At 47.2% G+C, this 23,353-nt stretch overlaps 1 protein-coding gene across 7 annotated transcripts in view; it reads left to right on the top strand.

Moving 5' to 3' along the window:
• LOC119176224 (protein-L-histidine N-pros-methyltransferase) overlaps positions 1–23,353 on the top strand; it is a 240,209-nt gene that overhangs the window by 187,597 nt on the left and 29,259 nt on the right. The gene's annotated exons all lie outside the window — the stretch shown is intronic.

Below are 23,353 nucleotides of genomic sequence, written 5' to 3'. Positions count from 1 at the left end.
TGTACAGAAACTTCTTTACCAGGAGAAGCCTTGCGCACTTGCATTCTAGAAGTTGCTTGCAGACCGGCCTGGCGCGCCTGCAGGTAAACGCTTCCCACCCGTGGTTGATTTACAACATGTTTTCCCGTAATATTGAACTGCGGTCATTAAATATCGTTTACGGCGCTGTCAAAATCTGTATGGCGCCTTCGTCTTCTCCGATATATGGGAACGCGACAGCGAGCGCCATATTCCGGGCGCCTACGAGAACCTGTAGACGTGTTTGTATAGGCGGCGACTTTTAGTGATCGTAAAGAGCGAGCCGCCTCCGTAAGTGCGTGCTTGTTTTGACGCCCGCTTCGGTGGCAGCATCTGCAGCCGGTCCTCGTGCTGCGAGGGAGGAGGAGTGAAGTAGAACATTCAAGATAGGCCAGCCAACTGAGCGCGATCTTATCGCTAAATTACATCGTAAATAAAATTGCGTTGAAGCCACCGGTGACGATGAGCCGATGTTCTCGCCTTAAACTGGAGGACCAGACAGTGCGCAGTCCTTGGCGTGTTGGTGCTTCGCATTTTCCACCGAGCTATGCCTCACTCGTAAGAATACGGGTCAAAAAATGTTTTCTAGGTTGTTCTCACTATATTGCGTCTTCTTTTTTTCTTTTATTTTTTACAAAGTTGGGGCTATCTGTATACTCACATTGTCGTGTAGAGCATGTTTGTCACCATGTTTGCAAGCGCTGTATAAAAGCCATGTTTTGTCAATAACATCTCGAAAATTTTTTGTGGGGCCGCCTCATGCACAGTGTTTCTTGTCCTCAACGGAATTTTTCTCTGCATAATCTTCTTTAACTGGGTAATATAAGTGCTCCTTTTTCAAAGTAAATGCTCGTCACAATCTGTACGCAGCATCATCTAGACGTTTTTTTTATTTGCTTTATTATTGAAACATTTATGGTTGCTGTTATAATTAGGCCGGAAACTGAAGAATGACTTGAATTGTAATACCCCTGTCACACGTGGCAACTTAAGTGCACCTTGAGCGAGTGCACTTAGCCGCGAGTGTCATTTGCGCGTGGTCACACGAGCAAGTTTAGTGTCACTCGCTGCACTTGCCGGCAAGTACGTTCCCCAACCTCACTTCACTGCGACGGCTGCGATGAAGTGTGTAGCCTCGGTTTCAGTGGCTTGTACAAAAAGACGCTGTTGCCTAAAGCGGCGCTCATAGTATGTTTAAATCATGGTTTTGTTATGATGGATATTCTTATTTATAAAACAAGTAATGAAATACAACAGTAACCTCGCTACTTTCACCATCGGGCTGTTTGCGGCCACGTCCGCTAGGGAGATGCGGCAGCACATGCACAGCAATGGCTGCGCCCGTGGCGTTGTTTACTTCCAGGTACACTTGCACATGTGTAGGTAAGTTGATCTCTATTCATTTAAGATGGCATGTGCCATGGGTGCTACTTTCACGAAGACAACGTGGTCCGACAATGAGACACAGGCGAAAAAATAAGAAATATACGTTGTGCTACAAATCCGTCAATCGCCACTGCCATCGTTTCCAAAGTACACTTCGCTTTCTCGTGTAGCAGCGAACCGCCAAAATGACATTTCGTGAACGTAAGTACACTCGCTCAAAGTGCACTAAGGTTGCCACGTGTGACAGGGGTATTAGACCTGTGACCGTTATCATGAACAAAATTTTGTTTCTCTCCTCGTTCGGTTTTCATGGTGTTCGCTTTATTTCGCAAAATGTGCTGATGATGGCCAAAAAATATATACCGCAGCATAGTAGCCGAAACTGTCAGTGTCCATGTACTACAATGTCTTGGATAGCCTTGGTGTTAAGTTACGGCATTAAACCACGTCAATACATTGAATATAAAAAAACAGTGTTCGAATACAAGTTAAGCACTTTAACAATAGGAACTTGCTGGTGCTTGGAAAAGCAGTGGATAGGAATAGTGCAAGCTGATGACACCTGCTTGTTATTTTCATCAGCAAGTCAAGAGAGTTTTGCCAGACAGTAGACCCGCGTGAAATTCACCGCAGCGCTGGAATAATCGAATTACTGTGTTGCAATCTCCATATCGCATTCGCACATGTGCTAAGCATATAGTATCGCGCATCTATTTACAAACAGTTGTAGCACTATTCCTTTGATTAGGCGCACAAGTTATGGAAAGTCAATATAATAGAAGATTATAAAAGATACTTGTTCAGTTGATAGTAATGGTAGTAACCATAAACGTGTTTTTTAGTACTTTTTTTCATTTTTTTACTTCTGAACATAGACAGGGTTTTTTTTCGGTAAAGGAGTTAAGTGATAAAATTTGTCATCTACGCCTATTTTTATCATGTAGCAGCGTACCTTTGAAAATAAGGTAGAGTGTTAACTTGAATCACTAACATTTAAGACAAAAGCCACCTCCGCCTTGTTTTTCTTTTTTGTAAAGACTTCGCGTACAGCCACGCCGCGGTAATCTATAGTGGCTAAGGCTGCTGACCCACAGGTCGTGGGATTAAATCCCGGCAGCGGCGGCTGCATTTTCGATGGAGCCGAAAATTCCGTAGGCCCGTGTGCTCAGATTTGGGCGCAAGTATGCGAGATAACACGCTGGTGTTCGGATGTAGCTGCGAAAATAGCTGGAAATTTAAATGAAGGCCAACGTTTTCAGGGAGGAATAATTCTCTGTGTCAGCGCAGTGACGTCACTGACATCGCCTCCCCTCCTCATCTACGTGCCAACTGCAGCGCACAAATAGTCACGGTAATCTCAGAGGTTCGATCCTGTGAAACGCCGAGCGTGCAAAGCCGCCGCCTTGAGCAGTTGAAATCTATAGAGATGCTCAAATGGGACAGCGTTCTTGACGCAAACGACGCGCGGACACGTGGCGCCGATATGCGGGAAGTAGCACAGGAATGCTGACCTGCGAGTGCTGGCCGAGATAGCGCCTGTTACGGCTGATGTAACTCACCGCTCCATTCCATCGCATCGCAAGAATGCGTTCGCCTGTTTCTATACTCATCATTAGCTATACCTTACGTTCAGGGCAGAGTGAAGGCCTCCTTCAGTGCCAGTTACCTTTGTGTTAACATTGCGTGATGTTCCGTATCGAATACCTTTTATTTGGCTATTTAAGGGAATATATGGATATGGTTATCAGGTGATCGTCGCCATGGTGTTCAAATGAATGGCTAAAGAACACATAAATTGAGGCAAATAGCGAGTATCTACAGAAAAATAAAAAAGCGAGGGAAATGTTTCAATGAAAATCGGGTGCTGTTAGCTTGGTTATTCGCCTGACATGCTACTCCGGGTGCTGGGTGATGGTTGTGATATATACACTCATAACTGCATAACCCAACACACTACACCGTTTACAAAGCGTATGGAGCTATGTGTAGAGGTGTATGCATATATGGCTCCGTGCGAGCTTTGGACGAAAAAGCGTTCTGCGATAAAGTTGTCTCGAACTGTGTGCAGTATATATATATATATATATATATATATATATATATATATATATATATATATATATATATATATATATATATATATATATATATATATATATATATATATATATCCTTGGTACCGTTAGCGGGACTTATTTTTGACATTTGACATATGACGAGCAACTGCTAGTCACTGTATACAAATAAATCGGCGCAAGTTGCTCTAGCTGCCCTGTGCATCGCTGCAGCTTTCCTTTTTCTTGTCTTCTTTTTAGGCCATTCGCGCGTGCCTTCCAAAGCGCGTGTTTTTTTTATTTTTACTTTAATGATGAGTGCATTTTTCATGCTTGCGTCCCGTGTGGCTTCCTTGGGGTCGACTTTTGCTGAGCGTCGTTGAGCTGCGAAAGAATTGGCGCCGGCGGAGGCCGACTGCAGCTGCATCTACGCGGGGCCGTGCGTAATGAGACGCTGTTGACCGAGAACCGGGACCCTGTCTCGCCTTTGCCCAAGCGCTTCGGCTGGCTTCTCGCCGTTGACTCAATTGCCTCTTTAACTAGAGCGGGCAGCGCCCAAAGACAAACCCGCGACGCCTTCTCCTCCGCCTCGACGAGAGACGTCTCTCCTAACGAACGGGACCCACCGCTGTTTCGGGGCGCACTGAGTAGCGACGCTCCCCTGCACATCTCTTGTTTCCTGAGCTCGATGCAAATAAGATACCTCGTTCCACCTTCACCCCCCTTTCCCCCTCAACAGACTGTACTGTGCGCTCTGGGTGCATGCCCAATTTGGGAGCGCGCGGGGCCTCGGGTGACGACACTAATCCCAGCTCTTTGCTCTGCAAATTCAACCACCTTCTGCTCTTCCTTCTTCTCCGTTCCCGGGACTCGCGGCGGAGCGAAATGCGGCGAAAACAATGCTTATAAAGTAGTTGCGTATGTCTGCCAGGCGGCTGTCTGGCCTCCGTTGCGCTTTTTGCTTCCCTCCGGTGTTTGAGAAGCAGCATGATCCTCGATGTAATTGAGCTACCTCTGTCTGCTCCGGAAGCCGTAACACGGCCTCCCGCTCTCCGGTTCAGGCCCCGATCAGGGGAGGCTGCAAAGTACATCCAAGCGCGCCGCGGCGTTTGTTACAAGCCCCGGAACGCGGTGCAATTGTTCGCTGAAGAAACGAACTCGCGAGCCTTATACGACTGGAAGTTTAAAAAAAGAAACAGAAGGCTAAACGTGCGGGAGGCAAATTGGCAGGCTCCGCTGCTGCATGCCTCGGAGGTCTCGCCCAAGGGCAAGCGTATACAGCTTTCGTCCGCGGCTACTGGAGGCGTAAACAAAAGGCATCCTTTGCTCCGGGCTAGCAATTGTTTCCTAGCTCACGGTGTGACATGCTTCGTTTGCTGTTTGCGTTCGCGCGTCCCCTTCTCGTTTGGTGCGGCACAGAGCCGATGCGAATGCTTTAGAAGTTCGTTCGAAATCGGATTCTTCTTTCACGCATGAGCGGTACTGGAAACACTGCGCTGCAGCATTTTTTTTCTGATATTGTTTTATGTGCAGCGCCCTATGCGTTGAAATTATCAGGTCGGATACTAGCCTGTGATATAAAACTGTACTCAGAGAATGACATACGAACAGTGACCAAGAGGAGGTTATGAGATGTTTCTTAGTTTCTGCTGCGAAAATTTTTGGCCACCTCGTATAAGAGGCTATTCTGAAGTTGTGCTCATGCGGTGGACCCTTCAATACCAAGCGAATTTCCAGCTCACTCGAGGAGCTTTGCCTGTCACCAGCAGCCGACGTCGACCGAGATGGAGAAGAGATCATACCAGAGTATTTGCTCATTGAAAGGAAAGGATCCAACATAAAGCTGTCGTTGTGATGAAAATGCCAGTTTGTTTGTACAGAGGGATTCACTGTTAAAGGGAACACCGGAGCACGTGTCGTCTGCTCCGCGCCACCGCCGGCCGGCTGCGGCAACTTACGCTCAGAAGCAGTAAGCGCTGTGGGCGGTGCTCGTTTGTTGTCTGCTACAGTTGCGGCCGCTCTTTAGCTTGTCGCGAAGGGCGGCCAAAGTCGTAAAATCTTCGACATAGTCGCTTTTTTATTTCGAGTTAAAAGCATAATCACGAAAATGATCTATAATCAGATAAATGTCACCGGACACATCAGCCGGATGGCCGTCTTTCGTTCGCCTTTTCGTTAAATAAAGAATCCCCCGCCTCGAGAAAGTTTTCTGGTGGCGTCAGTTAAATGCGCTTGTAAACTATTTGTTGCCCCGCCGTGGTGATCTAGTGGCTAAGGTACTCGGCTGCTGTCCCACTGGTCGCGGGATCGAATCCCGGCTGCGGTAGCTTCATTTTCGATGGAAGCGGGAATGCTGTAGGCCCGTGTGCTCAAGTTAGTGGGCACGTTAAAGAACCCCAGGTGGTCGAAATTTCCGGAGCCCTCCACTACGGCGTCTCTCATAATCATAAAGTGGTTTTCGGACGTTAAACCCCACAAGTCAATCAATCAAATTATTTGTCGAGCTTACGCTCTGCAGCAGCTCAAATATTGATTAGTGCGCATCAAATACGCACTCCACCAGAAAAAAATATTCTCTAATATAGTTGTGCTAAAAACAGACGTCTGTAAAGAAGAAGTCATGCTTCTTTAAACACCAAATGTATCAATGAGATAGCATTTTACATAATCTAATTTCTTTCGAGCTTTGCCCCAGCTCTCCATCCGAGCGTGGCCATGCAGCCTGCGAACACATTTCAAAGCGCGAGTAAGAATGGCTTCGCGACCAGCTGAAGCGCGGCCGAAACTACAGCAGACGACAAACGAGTGCCGCCCCTGCGCGAAACTAGTTTTCGCTGCCGGCCGGCGGTGGCGCCGTGCAGACGACACGCGCTCCGGTGTTCCCTTTAACAGTGGACCCCTCTGTACATACGTTGCTCCAGCATTACGCTACATGTATAGAACACGACGCAACCACTGATTAGGGCTGCTGCGTTATCGGCGCTGGAAGCAAACGAGTCCCTCTCCCTCTTCCACTTAACTGACAGCTCGGTCGAGCGATCCGTGTAGCCTCCTCTTGGTGGTATGATGCTGTTTGTAGAAACAGACGCTTGGCGTGAGGATCTGGCGTGAAGATGGTTTCGAAAAGCAGACAATTTACTCACGAAAGCGCATTCTGTATAGGCGAGTTGGCCACAACGGGGTATTCGAGCATATTTGCGGCTCTTTCTGTCTCCCGCGCGAACTTGTCGCATTCGAGCCTTCACTTTTTTTTCCCTGCAATTGGAAGCCGTTTTGTAAGCTTTCGCCACTTCTTCTACTACGGGTGTGAAATTATAATTTGGCCGCTTTGGTCGATACCATGGTTTTATTTATTTATTTTTCGAATCGTAATAAGGTCTTTCTGTCATAGTGTGTATTTCCGTCTCTGATAGGAAACGCGTTTAGCCAGTGGCTGGTGTAGTCTGGTGCGTGAGTTTTATGAGTGGTCTTATCTATCTCACGGATGGTTAGGCGTGCAAATAACGTTGCGCAGCCATCGAGATGCGCCTTCAGGCGCCTCACGTGGCAAATATTGGACGCCATTTCTTTTTGCGTGGGTTGCATGCATCTCGAGCGTCGCAATGGAACGAAGAATACGACTATCGCGACAGCGGTCGCATCTGGTAGTTTAGTTTCTTCCTTCTGATTTTTCGACGTTTTTTTTTTTTCAAAAGAAAACAGCGTAAAAACATAGAGTAGGGGAAATAGTGCAGAATGTGAGAAGAGGCTGCTCACCGAAGCATTGCACCTGACATTTGTTTCCCCGCTCTGCGTGTTACGGTTCGTAGCTGCGCGCAGCTTGGCATAAAACGACCATGAAAGCAAGACGGGACCGTGCTGTCGTTACCATCGTCTCGGCACATTGAAGATCACCGCGTTGTCTTTTCTAAATTTTTGTTCCCCGAGCGATATCGCTAAAAGCAACGGAGCGTCCTCCCCCCTTGGCAGTAGCAAGCGTTCTCGGAAATCGCGCGCACAGAGTGTCTCGTCGGAGGGAGCGTCCTCAAGACGTGCACCGGGGGGCGCACGATGCTGTCGAGAAGAGAGAGAGACGCGGCGCGAATGCGTGCCGAGGTGATTGCGACGGTCGCACATAAATGCAGCGACGTGAACGGCCATGCAAATGCGACCGAACACGCGCAAGACGGTGACACAGCGACGCGTCGGCGTGCGGGGGGAGAGCGAAAACAGCACGGGGTGCCTGGCGCGCGCGTTTGACAACAACTCGCAAATGGGACTCTTGGGGAGCGGGAGAACTCGGCGGGTACGGGGAGGCATCCTAATGGTCCTCTCTTGATCCGGAATCGCCATTAGCATCGAGCTCCCGGGACGCCCTCTCTCGAGTCCCGCTGAGTCCTCAATTAAGAAAAGCGGCCGACGACGACGTAAGGGGGGAGGGGGGAGAGAGATCAGCCGTCGGAATTACGCGTGTCGCCGAGTGAGTGAGAAATGGCGCCTCTTGGAAGCGCAGCCCATAAAGTCTCACCGGGAGGAGGTGGCCGCTGGTTCTTGGCGTCATAAAAAAAAAAAATACGAGCCCGAGGTCGTGGCTTCCTCCCAGCAGAGCCAGAGTGTTCTCAGGAATTTAGGAGTTTTGTGGGGACGCGAGACTCAAGGATGAGGCCCCAAGATGGTTTTAGCGATGCAAACTTGTGCGAAAACCATTTCGTTGTCGGGATTTCCGTTTTGCTCTCTCCCCGCCAACCGCCGTGCTCCGGTTTTCTCCACGGGGTTCTTCCTTCTATTTTGCGTGCTTTCGTTGCTGGCAGGGGCCCAGTTTGTTTCGTTTGCACGGGAGTGCGTGGCCTTTTGTCCGTAGCCTCTGCATGGAGCGCCGAGATATATAAAAAAAATACACATGAAGGAATTGCGGTGAGGCCATAATGGGACGCGCAGTCGCACTCTGCGGAGCCCTTTTCGGATTCGGTCTGGATTTATTCCCTGCTCGACTCGGACCCTGTTGGCGGGACGAGGCTATATTGCCCGCTTCCCGGGCAGCCCTGCTTGCTATTCTTTTGGTCGGCGTGAAAGGCGTTCTAACGAGAACTGTGCATGGAGATTGCGGCGTGCTATACCCTGCATATGCCGCAGAATGTCCGACCGCCATAAACGCCTGGCTCCGAAATTGCGCGGGGAACTGGGGCGGACTTTGCAACTCCCGCGCGCGCCGCCTCCGCATATTTTCTCGGGGCTCAAACAAAGAATAAATAAATAACAAAAACGCCGTAGGAACATGCAAACTACTGTCGGATAAGCCGAGTCGCATCGTAGGAACGGGCACGTAATTTGAAAACCTGAAATGTTCGTGGCTTGAGATCGCAAAGGCTGGGACTCTTATACTGGCGTCGCGTTTCGCTTTACTGTTTTTAGATTGCGTGTGTTGCCTGGTAGAAAAAGAAGCTTTCTGTGTTTGATGATTCCATGAGCTCGCAGAGAACCGCAAGAACGTACGAACACGTACGATAACTATGGTGTTAAACTTTTTTTCTTAAATTGTCCAGAATCCATCTCGCGGGGTCGACGTTAAACGCCGTGACCAATGATAATTAATATGTGGGGTTTAACGTCCCAAAACCGCCATATGATTATGAGAGACGCCGTAGTGAAGGGATCCGGAAATTGTGACCACCTGGAGTTCTTTTTACGTGCACCCAAATCTGAGCACACGGGCCTACAACATTTCCGCCTCCATCGGAAATGCAGCCGCTGCAGCCGGGATTCGAACCCGCGACCTGCGGGTCAGCAGCCGAGTGTCTTAGCCACTAGACCACCGCGGCGGGTCGCCGTGACCAATGAAGCGACGCAGCGACGCACCAAAATGCATTGAGTGTGAGTCATGTTCTGTGGCCTGTGCACCATCTAGCGTGGCGCTTGCGGAGTCCGTTCGTCTTACATGCGTGGTGGGCTGAGTTGTTACAGCGCTGAGATTTAATGTTCGTGCTTTTTGTGGCTCAGCAAACTTAACTGTTTTGTGCCCTATAAGGGGGGGGGGGGGGGGGGTAGTTAAATATAATTTAGCCGTAAGATGATGCGCAGTGAGTAAAAAAAGTGTGTAGGGTGCACAAGAAGCCTTATAGCACGGATTTACAGCCACAAGTACAAAATAGAGATGGTGTACACATAAAAAACGACGAGTAACTACACTAAACTACATCTAAACTTGATTACGCAATGGCGATAAAAATTTACCACTCCCACTAACATTGATAATGGCACGTGGCATCAAGAAAAAAAGAAAGAAAGAAAGAAAGAAAGAGAGAAAGAAAGAAAGAGAAAGAAAGAAAGAAAGAAAGAAAGAAAGAAAGAAAGAAAGAAAGAAAGAAAGAAAGAAAGAAAGAAAGAAAGAAAGAAAGAAAGAAAGAAAGAAAGAAAGAAAGAAAGAAAGAAAGAATTCTTCACATTAAGGGTGTATGTAGGGTGGTTGCGTATGGTTGAAGAACCCGCGTGACGCGTGTTCTTTATCGTCCAGAATCGATCAAATTTCAACGAGTTTTCTTTCAGTCACTGAAGACAACCAGCAGACAGCGATTTAAATGTGGTGCTGGGGCGACCAGGTAAACTGAGAGCAGTAATCAACTTTAAACCACGCACGCACGCACACGCATGCATGCAATCACGCATGGCATTTCACAAACACTTCGTGAAAGTCTGAATTTCGGCCTGCTTTTCACCTCGTACCTTTCTCTCCGCTCGACGCCCGCGATCCTCGGCGACTAGCGCATCGATGTTGCTTTTTTTTGTTGTCAGTCATGTAAGCTGGCTTCCTCGCAGTAATTGTACTTATGGGGAGAAGCCCGCTGCGCAAAGCTTTGGTTTGTCGGCGAATTTCTTGCCGCCTTGAATTACCGAACCCTGTAATCGAGGTGTGGGCTCGAGATATTTGGTACTCCATGGTCGATTACTCTTCGCGTAAAATGTTTTACACAATGGACGAAATGTTGCGCCCATCCGTGTATGTTTATTTTATTGTGTAAAACATCTTGCGCAAGAACTAGTTGACCCTGTAATCGAGAGGCGCAAAGATGAGCGGCTCAATCGGTGGTGCATCCTAATGGCGCAGAGCTATTATTGAAGTAACCAAGTTCATTCTACTTCGCTGGTCATGTTAATTTCTATCAGTGGTGCACACATTGGTTTTTGAAAGGTCTCTTTCTCCTTCAAGGGCTACAATGGAGTAACAAAACGTGTTCATAAGGCATTTCAGTTTTGTATAGACACAACGTGTGAGTCTGACATCTTGTGACGCGTCATTAGAGGTCGATACTAGCGTACGCTATATTCTTACAGTACGGTACACGCTAAAGCTGTGTCATTATCATACTTTTGAGCGTTCAAAGCGTGCAACCACCGGAATCAAACCTTTAGGATTCTGGGACGGCATGACTGGCCTCAAGTGATTGTGACAAAATGCGAACGCCACTCCGAAACGTTTCGTATGTGGAACGTTGCTATTATCTAAAACGCCAAGTAGCGAGATAGTCGCGTGACGAAAATCTTGCACAGTAACGGGAGATCTCGCAAAAATTTGCACCGGGCTTACCAGAACGAGAAGTAGGGATGCCTATGCCTAGTACGACGGTTTTTTCTCGGTCGCTTACAGTGAAAATTTACTGAACCACTCGAGCGATTTTATGAATCAACCAGCGTGCACGCCGACCAATGTCGTTCAGGTTTCTGTATACGTTTCTGGTAAAGTGTGTACACTTCCAGGAGACGCAGAGCACTCGTGTAACTCTAACAACGAGCACAGATACGCCTAAAGCAATCACGCGAGATGTATTTGTGCACTCGGAGACAACTGTAATGTAAATACCATAAAACCTTAAATTTCGGAGATATTTCCTGTGGCATTTCGATTGAGTAAGGATGCAGACGCAATTTCTTTCGTTCCTCCTTTTCAGTTCTGTCACGTTGCAGCTATAAAATATCTAAAACTGAAGGCTGCTTTAGCAGAGTGTGTTGGCCGAGTTGGTTTTCAAGCTCACCTGGCTCTTCCTGCTATCTCTCGCTCTGCTCTCTTTTTTTTTTTTTCTTGCTGTTGTGGCATATATAGCTTCGTTTTTTTTTTTTTTGGGGGGGGGGGGTGATTTTGCATTTGTCCTTTCTTTTGAGAAGGGACAAATGAGGTACTGTGTGCGCGAGATCAACTAGTTACCCTGTTTGCAGAAGTCTGCGAAACAGCCAACTAAATTGTTAGTTCCTTCTCGTTTTACCGTCCACTCTGAAACGTCTTCACTGACACAGAACTAATGACTCGCGGGACGATTTGGCCATGCCCTGCCTCCCATCCCGTCTTCGTCCACCGATCAGATCTTTGTTTTGCAGTCTTCCTCCTTCCTCCTCCCGGCACCATTGTTTTGCTCTTGATTGGGCACCACCCAATTTGAGAGAGTCTTCTAATTGGGCGTCCGCGCGAACAGCCGCTTAATTCATTGGCCAATGACTTCACTGCTTGCCTCCTCTCCCGGTGTGCCTTTGTGCGTCTTTCCTCGTGGTCCTCTTTTTTTTTTTTTTCGTACGCCTCCCCTCGCAGTGGAGGAGGAAGGACGTCGATTGCATTTATCGATCCAAAATGGCCACTCGCTTCCCGCTTTCTTTAAAATGTATATTCTCTCCATTTTAACTACTTCCTGCCCGCCTGCTCCCGGAATGCAGCTTCTCCCTCTCGCGGTTCCTGGCGCTGCCGTCGCCGCCATTGCAGCACGCAATTCTTGCGCGCCGACTTTCCTTCCTCTCGCTGGTGAAAACGGACGCTGGGAGGGAATAGGAAATATTCACCGTGCCGGTGGTACGCCATACCTGGCCCGTGGCGGTGCAAGCGACTGTTGCTGCCACGCCTTGTTCGCACATACACCGGTCTCGAACGGAGTATGTTGACATGTATATGTTGTTAGCGCGCTCGTGCGACCACGCCATGTCCGCATCGGCTTTTAAAGACTATATTCTTTCTTGGGGTACTTCTATGCAAAAATGTTTGTCTCTCTGTCTGTTCGTTTGTCTGTTTGTCCGCCGAAACAATACCCGAAACGGCCAGAATCCAACCCCATCCGCAGCGCCCAGCAATGTTGCTCAAGTTTCAGCGTTCATACTTGTGCGATTGTCAGTTAAAAAGCAATTATTACGCATATTTCAGGCACAATAACAACACGTGTCAATAATCTATTGTGTGTCTTTTCATGCTAGAGAAGGCATACATAAGTAATTCTAAGGATCGTAGTGTTTATCGGGCTGTGCTGACATTGTAACGCTATGCACAAAGTCAAGTGTTTCCAACGCTTTCTTAAGACGACAAGGAGGTGACACCTACCCGTCGGTTTGCGTTCTACGCCTTATCGCCTCCGAAACATGCGCGCACAACATCCTTCGTTTTCAAAGATAACTGTCTGATAGCGCTCGTGTCTAACGTGCCTCGATGCGCTCGTTCGCTTTCGCTGCGCGGATTGAGACTCTCTAACGCAGCGCTTCCAGAATACAATCATCCGATTTTCTCGCTCAGAAAATCAAATAAACGTTCTGTACACTTTCTCCAGACGCAACATTATCGTCTTTCGTCGACATTTGCAGTGAAACATGCAGATACAAGGCTATTTTTTTCGCTTGCTCGCAAAGATATAACCCCTCGTTATGTGAAGGTAAGCCGATATATTGCGAAGACAACGTGGCTGAAGATATAATGAATGGTGGTTGGCGTCTTGCGGCTCCTCGAGGCGTGTTGCAGTGGTGCAACGCGCGTGAGGATGGCGATAAGTGTTATCACTACTATGATACCCATTCACAGAGAACGCAAAGTCGGTGCCATGTAGAGCCGGCAGTTCTCGCTGTGCAATGCATGTTCTATCCCGGTTAGATAGTTATGCTATTCACTGTCAGGTGACGAAACTAGCGGCCCGACGAGAAACAGTCCTTCTTCAGTGCGAACGATGGCGGACGTATGCAGTGTACACACGTACACGTTGAAACGCTAATATTTCTCTGTATAACGACTGCTACGAGCCATTCCTCGTGGAAACCGCGTCATTTTGTGGCAAATCTGCCACTTGTGCGAGTGTTCCAGACAAAATTACGCCGATATGGCATGAATTGTGCACACCGAAAACGAAAGTAGGAGCATTGCTTAGCCCTAAATTGTCGCTTCTCGATCCGCAAGTGCTGTGTTGAATTAAATTATTATTATTATTATTATTATTATTATTATTATTATTATTATTATTATTATTATTATTATTATTATTATTATTATTATTATTATTATTATTATTATTATTATTATTATTATTATTATTTAATGTGCCCAGCAACATTCCTGAAGATTGGTGCTGGCGTACGAGGAAAACAATACTAATAAAACAAGAGTAATAAAAAGCAGCCTAAAGACAAAATACAAACATAAGAGAGCACAAACATAAAAAAAGAATCAGGACAACGGGACGAAAAATACGTTAACATAACATGAGAAATATGAAAGGAGAAATTATAAATAGAATCGCATACATCAACTCGCAAGGTTTGCTGAAAGAAAAAGGAGCCCGGATTTGGACAATGCGCAACACTATGTTAAAGCACTGAAAAGTTCGGAGAAAATCGGTGACTGTCAGATACAAAAAAAAACGGAGATCAAGAAAATAAGCATTATATAAAGGTGTTCTATTCTGTGAACTGTTGAGTGTGGGCAGAGGCAGGCAAGGGCATGAGAGGGTATAGTTGAAGCGGCTCTGTGGTTATCTTACGCGGCATTCCAAAAGTAATACGAGTGAGAAGTTCGTGGCAGGTTATAATGCCGTGAACGAGCTCGAAAGGAAATTGCAGACCAGTACGATTTTGTCGGCAATGAATTGATGGCAATGACCATGATCCAACAGCGATGCAATGAGCTCCAGGGTCGTTTCTGGCGAAGCGATGGTTCAGTGTTTTGACCACTGGATTGAGGAAGGCCATTCCAAATCACGGACTCTTATGTAAATTGAGAAAGACATATTACGGTTCAAAGCTTACGTAAGGGTATAGAAGAATTGAGTTCAGCAAAAGGAGGAGGACGAAGACCCCGCACAGCATCGCGCATAGTGTGAGCAGACCAGTGTAAGGCTGTATCAAAGAGAACACCTAGATCGTTTATCTCGTAAACCTTACGTAACGACACTCACGTAAGCATGGAAATGGCACGTTACAAGTTATGTGAGCTAAACTCTTGAGTTCTAATTTCGCCGCTCTCAGCGAGAGGTGACTGCTATCGCACCATCGAGAAAGAGAATAAACTGGACTGCGCAGCATACGACAGCCGTTAACGGAATAAATTTACTCTTTAAATACCCTAAATACATTGATTTCAACAGTAATCCTTGAGGTTTAACGTTCCCTAACCGTGATACGATTATGAGAGACGCCTTAGTAGAGGTGGTCGAAATTCGCGAAGCTTAAACGTTGCACGTTAAAGAACCCCGCGGGGCCCTTTAAAGGGTCCCTAACCAGCCTCTGAAAATACAAAAGAGTGCGTTATTTTCTCCTGCCGTTTTTCGTCTTTCTGGCGCATGTCGTGACGCAATAGAAGTGATACGAGTGACGTCATTACCGTACATACTCTTCATTGGTTCGTATACGCGAAATGTCAGGTGCGGTTCGTGTGAATTGTCTCCTCACTGATTTGCCGTGCAGCCCGTTCATATCTGTCTCGCATGAATATCGAGCGCGATCAACTGATTTCACTTCATTTCGCATGTTTTCGACTGCGCAGGCGCAGATAACAGCGTGTTGCCGACAAGCGCGAAATCTGGATAGGCTCCACGCTTATGGCTCGTTCACAATGAGCATTCCGGCCGCCGAAAGTTCGCCGAATCCGATTCGGTGGCAGCGAGATCCTCCGAAAGGGCCTTCACCGCGCCGATCGCTCTCGGGCCGATTTTTGTGGGGCCTGCCACCGAATCGGTCGCCGCGGACCAATAGAAGCGCTCGTCAAGAAATTTTGAAAAATGGTGGCCAAGCCCTACTAACTTGTCATGTCGCGGTGCACATAACTGAATGTTTTAACTAACGGCAGTTCAACCCACTGTTTGCCTTCTTCACGTCCCTATTGTGTAGAAGAGGTGACCGAGCTTTTAGTTGGCGGGACCGAGCTTGTCGCGGTCTTGCAGAGCAAGACGAACCTACCAACGCCGCTGGCGTCGGCGGCATTTTTCTACTCTTCATGCATTACAAGACAGCAACTTGCCAGCAAAGGAAGCAGTACTTTTTCTCCTTGCTTCCTGCGTACGGGAATCATCGAAGTCTAGACCACCGGATAGCGTAGTGGCATTTGCGAGCCGCGACAACAACCGGGTGATTGCGCTTCCATCCCGCGTTCGCCCCGTGGTACATGGCATATTCGGCGGCGGGGGCGCGTCCAATGCGAACGACGTTGCGTTTCGGCGGCAGGAGAATTTCACTCGCTAGAGAAAGTAGATGCTTCAGCGGGAACCAAAATTAAGTGCTGGCATTGCGCAAAAGTTTGCGGGCCGCGCAAGTGCGTGCCAAACTGCCTGTCCGGAAGGATGGATGTGTCCGGCTGTGCCCTTTAGATCGAGTGGTGGCTCACGTCACCTAGCCATAAAGTTAGATACTATCGCTATGTGTTTAAGGATTGAATTTCACTCTAGCCTTGATTTTAGCCACCAATCAGTTAGCTTCGTCCTGGGTATTTCTACCCGTTTAAAGCCTATTTTGCCTTCACTGTCCCTAAACCCCAATTCTTTGAAAAATTCTGCGCCATTATCTTGGACTATAGGGTGGAGCCCTTTGCAGAACATTCAATTGTTCAGCCGTTTCCTCCTCCTCTCCACACGCACTACATACCGTGTCTGTTCCTTCGTATTTGGGTTGGTACGTCTTGGTCCGCAATACTCCCGTTCTGGCCTCGAACAGCAGAGAACTACCCTGAGAATTTTCGTATATCTTTTCTTTGGCAACTTCCTGCTTGAAAGTAGGGTAGGTCTCCAGTGATTTCGTAAGCATTCCAATCTTCCACATGTCCGTCTCTGTTTCCTTCACCTTCTTCTTAACCGATGTTTTCTTTTGGCTTGGTATTCTGCTGTTGTCTAAATACTTGCTTGACAATTTTCAAGTTCGCTTCCTCTATTTAGTATCAACATTCTTCGTGTACAAGTAGCTGAAATCTTTCCTAGGCCAATGCTCCTCCCCAATTTTTCTCAATCGCTCCTCAAGTTCTATCTTGCTGCAAGTTTCCCTGCACTCAAACGATGTTTATCCCATGTCAACCTGTACCCCATCATTTGGGGTATTCTCGTGTGCTTCCAAAGCAAGTCTACCTATGCCACGTTGTTTAATTTCTAATCTTGCTTGAACTTCTGACCTCATGCACAACACCGCATTGCCGAGCGTCAAACCCCAGACCATGACACCTTTCCAAATCCCTCTCACAACGTCATGCCTATTGTAGTGCCCTATTTTTCATTACACCTGCATTCTTGTTACCCTTAGTCATTACGTATATTTCGTGCTCCCTTTGGTACTCAGCCCCGTTATTTATCCATAAGCCCAAATATCTGTATTTATCCGCTATTTCCAGCGTGACTTCCTGTATCTTATGCTCACTGCCTTTGTTATCATTAAAAATCATGATTGCCGATTTTTCTCTGCTAAACTTCAAATTTAACCTATCTCTCTCATTACCACAGATGTCTATCAATACCGGCAGATCTTCCTTGGTGTCGGCTATTAATGCTATATGATCTGCATACATCAATCCTGATAATGACTGTTCAATGTATTTTCCTTGCTTGGAAATAGAGAGACTGAAGGCGAGTCGACTCCCCTCTAATTTTGCTTCTAGTCCCTGGAGATACAGCATAAATAACAATAATGACAAGGGACATGCCTGTCGAAGCTTGCGTTGTATTTCTGTAGGTTCAGATGCCTGTTCTTTCCATTAGATATTTACTTTGTTACTTTAATAGATATTTTTTAGAAGATTAGTTATTCCATTTCCTGCTTCTAGTGTATCCAGTGTTCTCCACACGTCCTTTTTAATCACACTATCGTAAGCTCCCTGAATATCTAGAAATGCCAGCGACAGGGGCCTGCGTTCTTTTTTGGCTATTTCAATACACTGCATCAATGAAAACAGATTGTCCTCCAACCTCCTTCGTTTATGGAACCCATATTGTAGTTCTTCCAGCACCCCCTCATTCTCCACCCATTTCTGTAGTCTTTCCTTTGCTATCTGCATCACCAGCCTGTAAACTACTGATGTCACTGTTATAGGACGGTAGTTGTTTATATCGGCTTTGTCCCCCTTTCCTTTATATATCAGGCTCATCCTGCTTAGTTTGCACCCATTGGGGGCTTCACCATCCATTATTGCTTTGCTCGCTGCCTCTCTTAATGTTTTCTTAGAGTTTGGTCCTAGTTTCTTTGTTAGCATAATTGGGATGCCGTCAGGGCCTGTTATGTGCCATTAGAAACCATTTTCTCTGCCCTTTCCCACTCTCACTGTCCCAGTGTAGCCACTGCGCTAATTGGTCCACCCGCGTCTGGTATGGTGCATGCAGCGCTTTCTTGGCGTTTAAATTTTTCTGTCATCATTGTTTTCATATATTTCATTGCCTCATCCCCTTCTAGTTTGATCCCTTGAACCGTAGTTATAAACCTCTGTTCCATGCTTGTCTTATTACTCAGAGAATTGAAGTGGCTCTAACACTCTGCAGCTGCCTTTTCATATCCTTTTTGTTTTATACTTCCGCCATCCATTGGACCCCGTTTCTTGTAATCTTTTTCACTGATCAGAGTGGACGCTTTCCTTCTGCGGCTCAAAAAGTTATCCATTTTCTTCTGACATCATCTTCCGGTTCACCGCTCTGTTTAGCATGCCTGTGTTCCCTGGAGGCTTCCTGACGTCTTACTATGGCTGTCTTAAATTCTTCATGCGACCAGCTCTTGGGCTTGTGTCTCCTTTATCGGGTTGATTTGACTCGTACCTTAGCAAGCTCCAACTCAAACAATCGAGTTATATTTGTGTACGTCCACATATTTTAGTATCCTAGGTGGTTATCGGTATATCCGACGGTAAATGGCGCCACTTAGCGGGGCGCCATCTATATGTTCGAGCGCAGGCAAGAAATTGGTCTTCTTGTTATTCACTGATTTTTCCATAGCTGACCGGTAATGTAGGCAATCGCAGGGAATTGTGGGATACGACGGGTTCCGGTTCGACGCACCACGTGGGTTAACAGAGGCACGCGCGCGTTTTTGTACCGCTTCGTTAAAAAAAGCACCTCTCCGTGCTATTTCAGTGCTTCAGAAGTTGTTTTTTTTTGTTTCTGCTAATCGTGACTGCGACAATGACAAGCTACGAAAGCCACGAGGGGTAAGGAAACTTTTTATCGCACCAACATGATCTGCAATGCTTTCATGCTGCTCGGAAGAACTGTCAAATTGGCTAGCAGATCAGTCGGTACAGAAGACAGTTTTCATTGTATGATACGTTACTGCAGATACAAAATCACCCTTTTAAAGATCTTAGGAGATTGGGATGACTGTAGCAGTGTGCTAAGAGTTCATTTCGGGATCGCTGCTATGGCCGACATCGTCGGTCGGTCGGCATAAAGTGCAGCCCTTATTCAGTGCGCTGAAATATCTTTTTTTTTTTTCCTTTCCTTCAGTGCGCTATTAGATGCATTGCTTAGTCGACGCCACATGCTTATTCCAACGCTGATTTTAGCGAATCTGTGCGGCAGGGGGGCACATAAACAATACAGTCAGACTTATAGTCGGTGCTGAAGAATCGAAACCCTGCATGCGCTTGTTTAACGCACTTCTTCCTTTGTGTGCCGTCCCGGCGCACAGCTTGACCGAGATAAACGCAAACGGACTCGTCCAGATCTTTGTGTAAACTCACTCTTGAGTGAAACTTTCGTGTTTTTTGTCATATATATGAGTGCGATGGTCAGCGCTCATCTCGTATGGCAGGTATATAGATTTAGCCCGTGCGTTCCCATAATAGCTATGCTAGGCGCGCCTGCGCGACAATTTATTTCTCGATGAAGTATTCGCAGCAAATTCATGCGCAAGCTTTTTATTAGTGCGGAATACACACGTACTCAAGATAAAATGGTCTTCGCACACTCCGGCTCCAACGTTCGGTACCCAAAGGCTGTACCTGTCGCTGTGGCTCTCGTCACACCCGCGGCCCACCTCATTTTTCTTTCTTCGTTCTGTGGGAATGATACATTCAGATGAACGCCATTTGCCTTTCACGTTCGAGCAGCCAACAGCTGAACAACCGATCATGGCTTAGCAGGACGACGATAAACAGGCGACCGTGCGCGTGATTCCCGAAAAATCTTATGCTTACGGCGGAATGGTTCGCCGTCATCTATTCTCCTCGAACCGGAAGCAGACGGTGAATCCCTCGCTCTTTTACTGGTCACCTCTTTTCTACTGTCGCGTTTCTTCATTCGCAGTTTTCACGGAAAGCGCTTATTTGCAGTATGATCGTAATATTTTTTTTTATTTTCCCAGCTGCAGGATCACCGCGTGCCTCTGATTGCGTTGCGTTGGGTCGGTGTAACTTTCTGATCGGGATTACGACTGATAAAAATATGCTCATCGACGTAGCGGAAGTGTCGCGAACAGGCTTTTGGTCAAGCGCGCTCGCGTGGTCCGTAAATTTTTTGGGTTGACTGTACATGAGCTTTTAAGAAATAAGTGGTGAGGAGGAGATATGGCCTGTAGAAAGAGCAGTGAAGATGAGAGAGAAACAACGCCCTCATCTTTGAACTAAGCCTACAGGCCTCTATAGCATTCTTGCTTCCATCGAAAAATGCGGGCGCCGAGGCCGGGATTTCACCCCACGACCTTCGGGTAAAAAATACACCGATGGCATCAGTATACAATAATAATAATAATAATAATAATAATAATAATAATAATAATAATAATAATAATAATAATAATAATAATATATGAACGCTCCAACGTTAAGACAGCCCCGCCGCGGAGGTCTAGTGGCTATAGGGTATACTCGGCTGCTGACCCGCAGGTCGCGGGATCGAATCCCGGCTGCGGCGGCTGCATTTCCGATGGAGGCGGAAATGTTGTAGGCCCATGTGCTCAGATTTGGGTGCACCTTAAAGAACCCCAGGTGGACAAAATTTCCGGAGCCCTCCACTACGGCGTCTCTCATAATCGTATCGTGGTTTTGGGACGTTAAACCCCACATATCAGCCAATCCAACGTCAAGACATGTACATCTGGTCGGAGGAAGCCGAGCTCGCGGCCATTATTATTTTTCTTTCATGTCGCGCGCGGCTTCGCCGCCAAGCTGGGCCACGTGTTCGATACGCAGTGATCTGTCACTGTGATCGAACTACTGCACTTCAAAAATAAATCGCTCGTCCTAAACGCAATCTCGTGCTACTCTTAGCACGCCGAATCCGACGCTGTGCAATCCATGACATCGACCATGGTATCGACGCGTGCATTTCACTCGCGCCGCGGCACCATTCGATGCGTGCCAGCTTGGCGTCGTCCTCCGTCAGCTTTCCGTCCTTTTTTGGGTGGCGTACTTGCTCCGTCTGTCCAGAATCGCAATCGCGTTCGTCACTTGTCTCATAACACGCACCCTATAGACGCCTTGCCCCGTTGCCAAATGTCACTGTCGGCGACGTTTATATGCGAATTCCAAGAAATCTGGGAAGCGACCGAGCTTGCATGGGTATTGGACGCCGCCACGGAATTTACACAAAACTGTGGGCCCGGGCTGACACTTTCTTCTGCATTTGTTTATTCATTTATTTGTTTTATTTTCATTGTTATTGTCAAACCTCTGGTAGCAATACAAAAAAACACACATGCTATACGAACTTCGTTCCTATAGCTGTGAACGGTCTTTTGTATATTGAAACGCAGCGGCAAATCTTCCGTATTTTCTATTTTACTTTTGTAACACGAGCCTTTGCTGATGATATGTGGGGCGTCCCAAAACCACCATATGATTATGAGACACGCCGTAGTGGAGGGCCCCGGAAATTTAGACCACCTGGCGTTCTTTAGCGTGCACACGAATGTGAGCACATGGGTCTAACGCATTTTCGCCTCCATCGAAAATGCAGCCGCCGCAGCCGGAATTTGATCCCGCGTCCTGCGGGTCTGCAGCCGAGTACCTTAGCCACGAGACCACCGCGGTGAGCCTTTGCTGGTCAATACAATCGTAGAAGCATATATACATACATACACACACACACACACACACACACACACACACACACACACACACACACACACACACACACACACACACACATATATATATATATATATATATATATATATATATATATATATATATATATATATATATAGAGAGAGAGAGAGAGAGAGAGAGAGAGAGAGATCATGATGAATGTAGAAATAATACTGTAGTAGAGAAAAAACTACCTTTTGTGGCGCCTGAGAACTTCCAGCGATCACTGCTTGCATGCTGCTGCACCGGTGGAGTCCTCTTCGCAGAGGCAGAACGTCACGCGTAAACCCGAAAAAAAAATCTGGATAACGCAGTGTGCTAATATGGGATAAGCGAAGCTATCACGCTTGTTCCGCCACCGCGACTTGTCACCAGAGTCTTGAGTATACGTGTTGCCTTGAGTAGTGCGACTCCGATGCTATCATGTTCACAGAACCGAACCATTGACTTGCCACACGCTTGAACAAACGCGCAGCGTCCACGGCCGTCGCACGCCACGAACCCAAAAAATTTGCAATCTAAAGTCGCCTAAAAGCCTCACGACAACCCAAACTACGGCATCTCATTTAAGGGTGTCTTTTTTTTCTGTTTTTAACGCCATCGCGTGGGCTGAAGTCCAATGACCCGGTACGGCATCATGAATTTCAGACGCCGCTTTGCATTGCTTCTCCAACACTCTTCTTTAAGTCGGCTTTATCGCTGAGCATCCACATAACTTCTTTCCTGCTGATCATGTTTTCTTAACTATGCCAACCACCTCGCTGACACGTTTCCTGCGGCCTGTACGGCTAATCTTATCTGCTACGTGCATGCGCGGTAGTTACAAAAAAAAAAAAAACTTCCGCCGCAAGGGCGAAGCAGCGAATGCGACATCAATGAATTGGAATGTTGCACTATCTATGGCTACAACAATAACTCCACTTAGCCCCGATCTGGCGTAACTCTACACAACGCTGGTGTAAGTGAACACAGCCGATCCAGGAGGCAAAGCGGTTTTTGTGCTGTTCGTCGTCTCAAAATGAAGTGAGAGCACAGCACGTGCAAGGCTATACGATCTGTCTACTTATGCATGTCGTCTGTATATACCATGTGACCGTGCCATTTTGATTCAAGTTTGCTGTGGCTGTAGTTTCTGCCCGACCGACGCAGCCCCGCCTCTATTGGTGCCCGGTGCCCCTTGATGCTCTTTCGCTTGAAGAAAGACGGGCAGGGTGTTTCCTCTCCTTGAGGATCCATCGATGCCAGTCCTCACCCGCGAGGAGATGTTATCGTATGTGGAATTCGTGCGACGGAGACGAGTGGCTGTGTCCGCGTAAAGCCACGTTCGTCGGCAGCGTTCGCGTGCTTTTATTCTCACGTAGAACATACATCACGTGGGGCGATGTTACCAATTTCGTCTTTCACAGCGACGGCGAAAACCCGCCGAGAGTGTCCACGCAATTTTCATCAGAATAAAGCATGTCATCGGGCGCTGATGCCTGCACGGGACGCGTGGCTCAGACTGCCTAAGTGCACTGCGTAGAGACAGTGGAATAGTGTGCTCACCAGGTTTCCCGCATGAGACGAATTAGCCGCATACTCTCTCCCTCCTTGCAGCCCCGAATGCGGGGAAAGCATTGAGTTACACCCTTTTCACCGAAGCACC

This window comes from Rhipicephalus microplus, chromosome X (assembly GCF_043290135.1).
Source record: "Rhipicephalus microplus isolate Deutch F79 chromosome X, USDA_Rmic, whole genome shotgun sequence".
NCBI classification, from domain to species: domain Eukaryota; kingdom Metazoa; phylum Arthropoda; class Arachnida; order Ixodida; family Ixodidae; genus Rhipicephalus; species Rhipicephalus microplus.
Note: the sequence above shows the minus strand (reverse complement) of the source record. Positions and strands in the feature narration are given on the sequence as shown.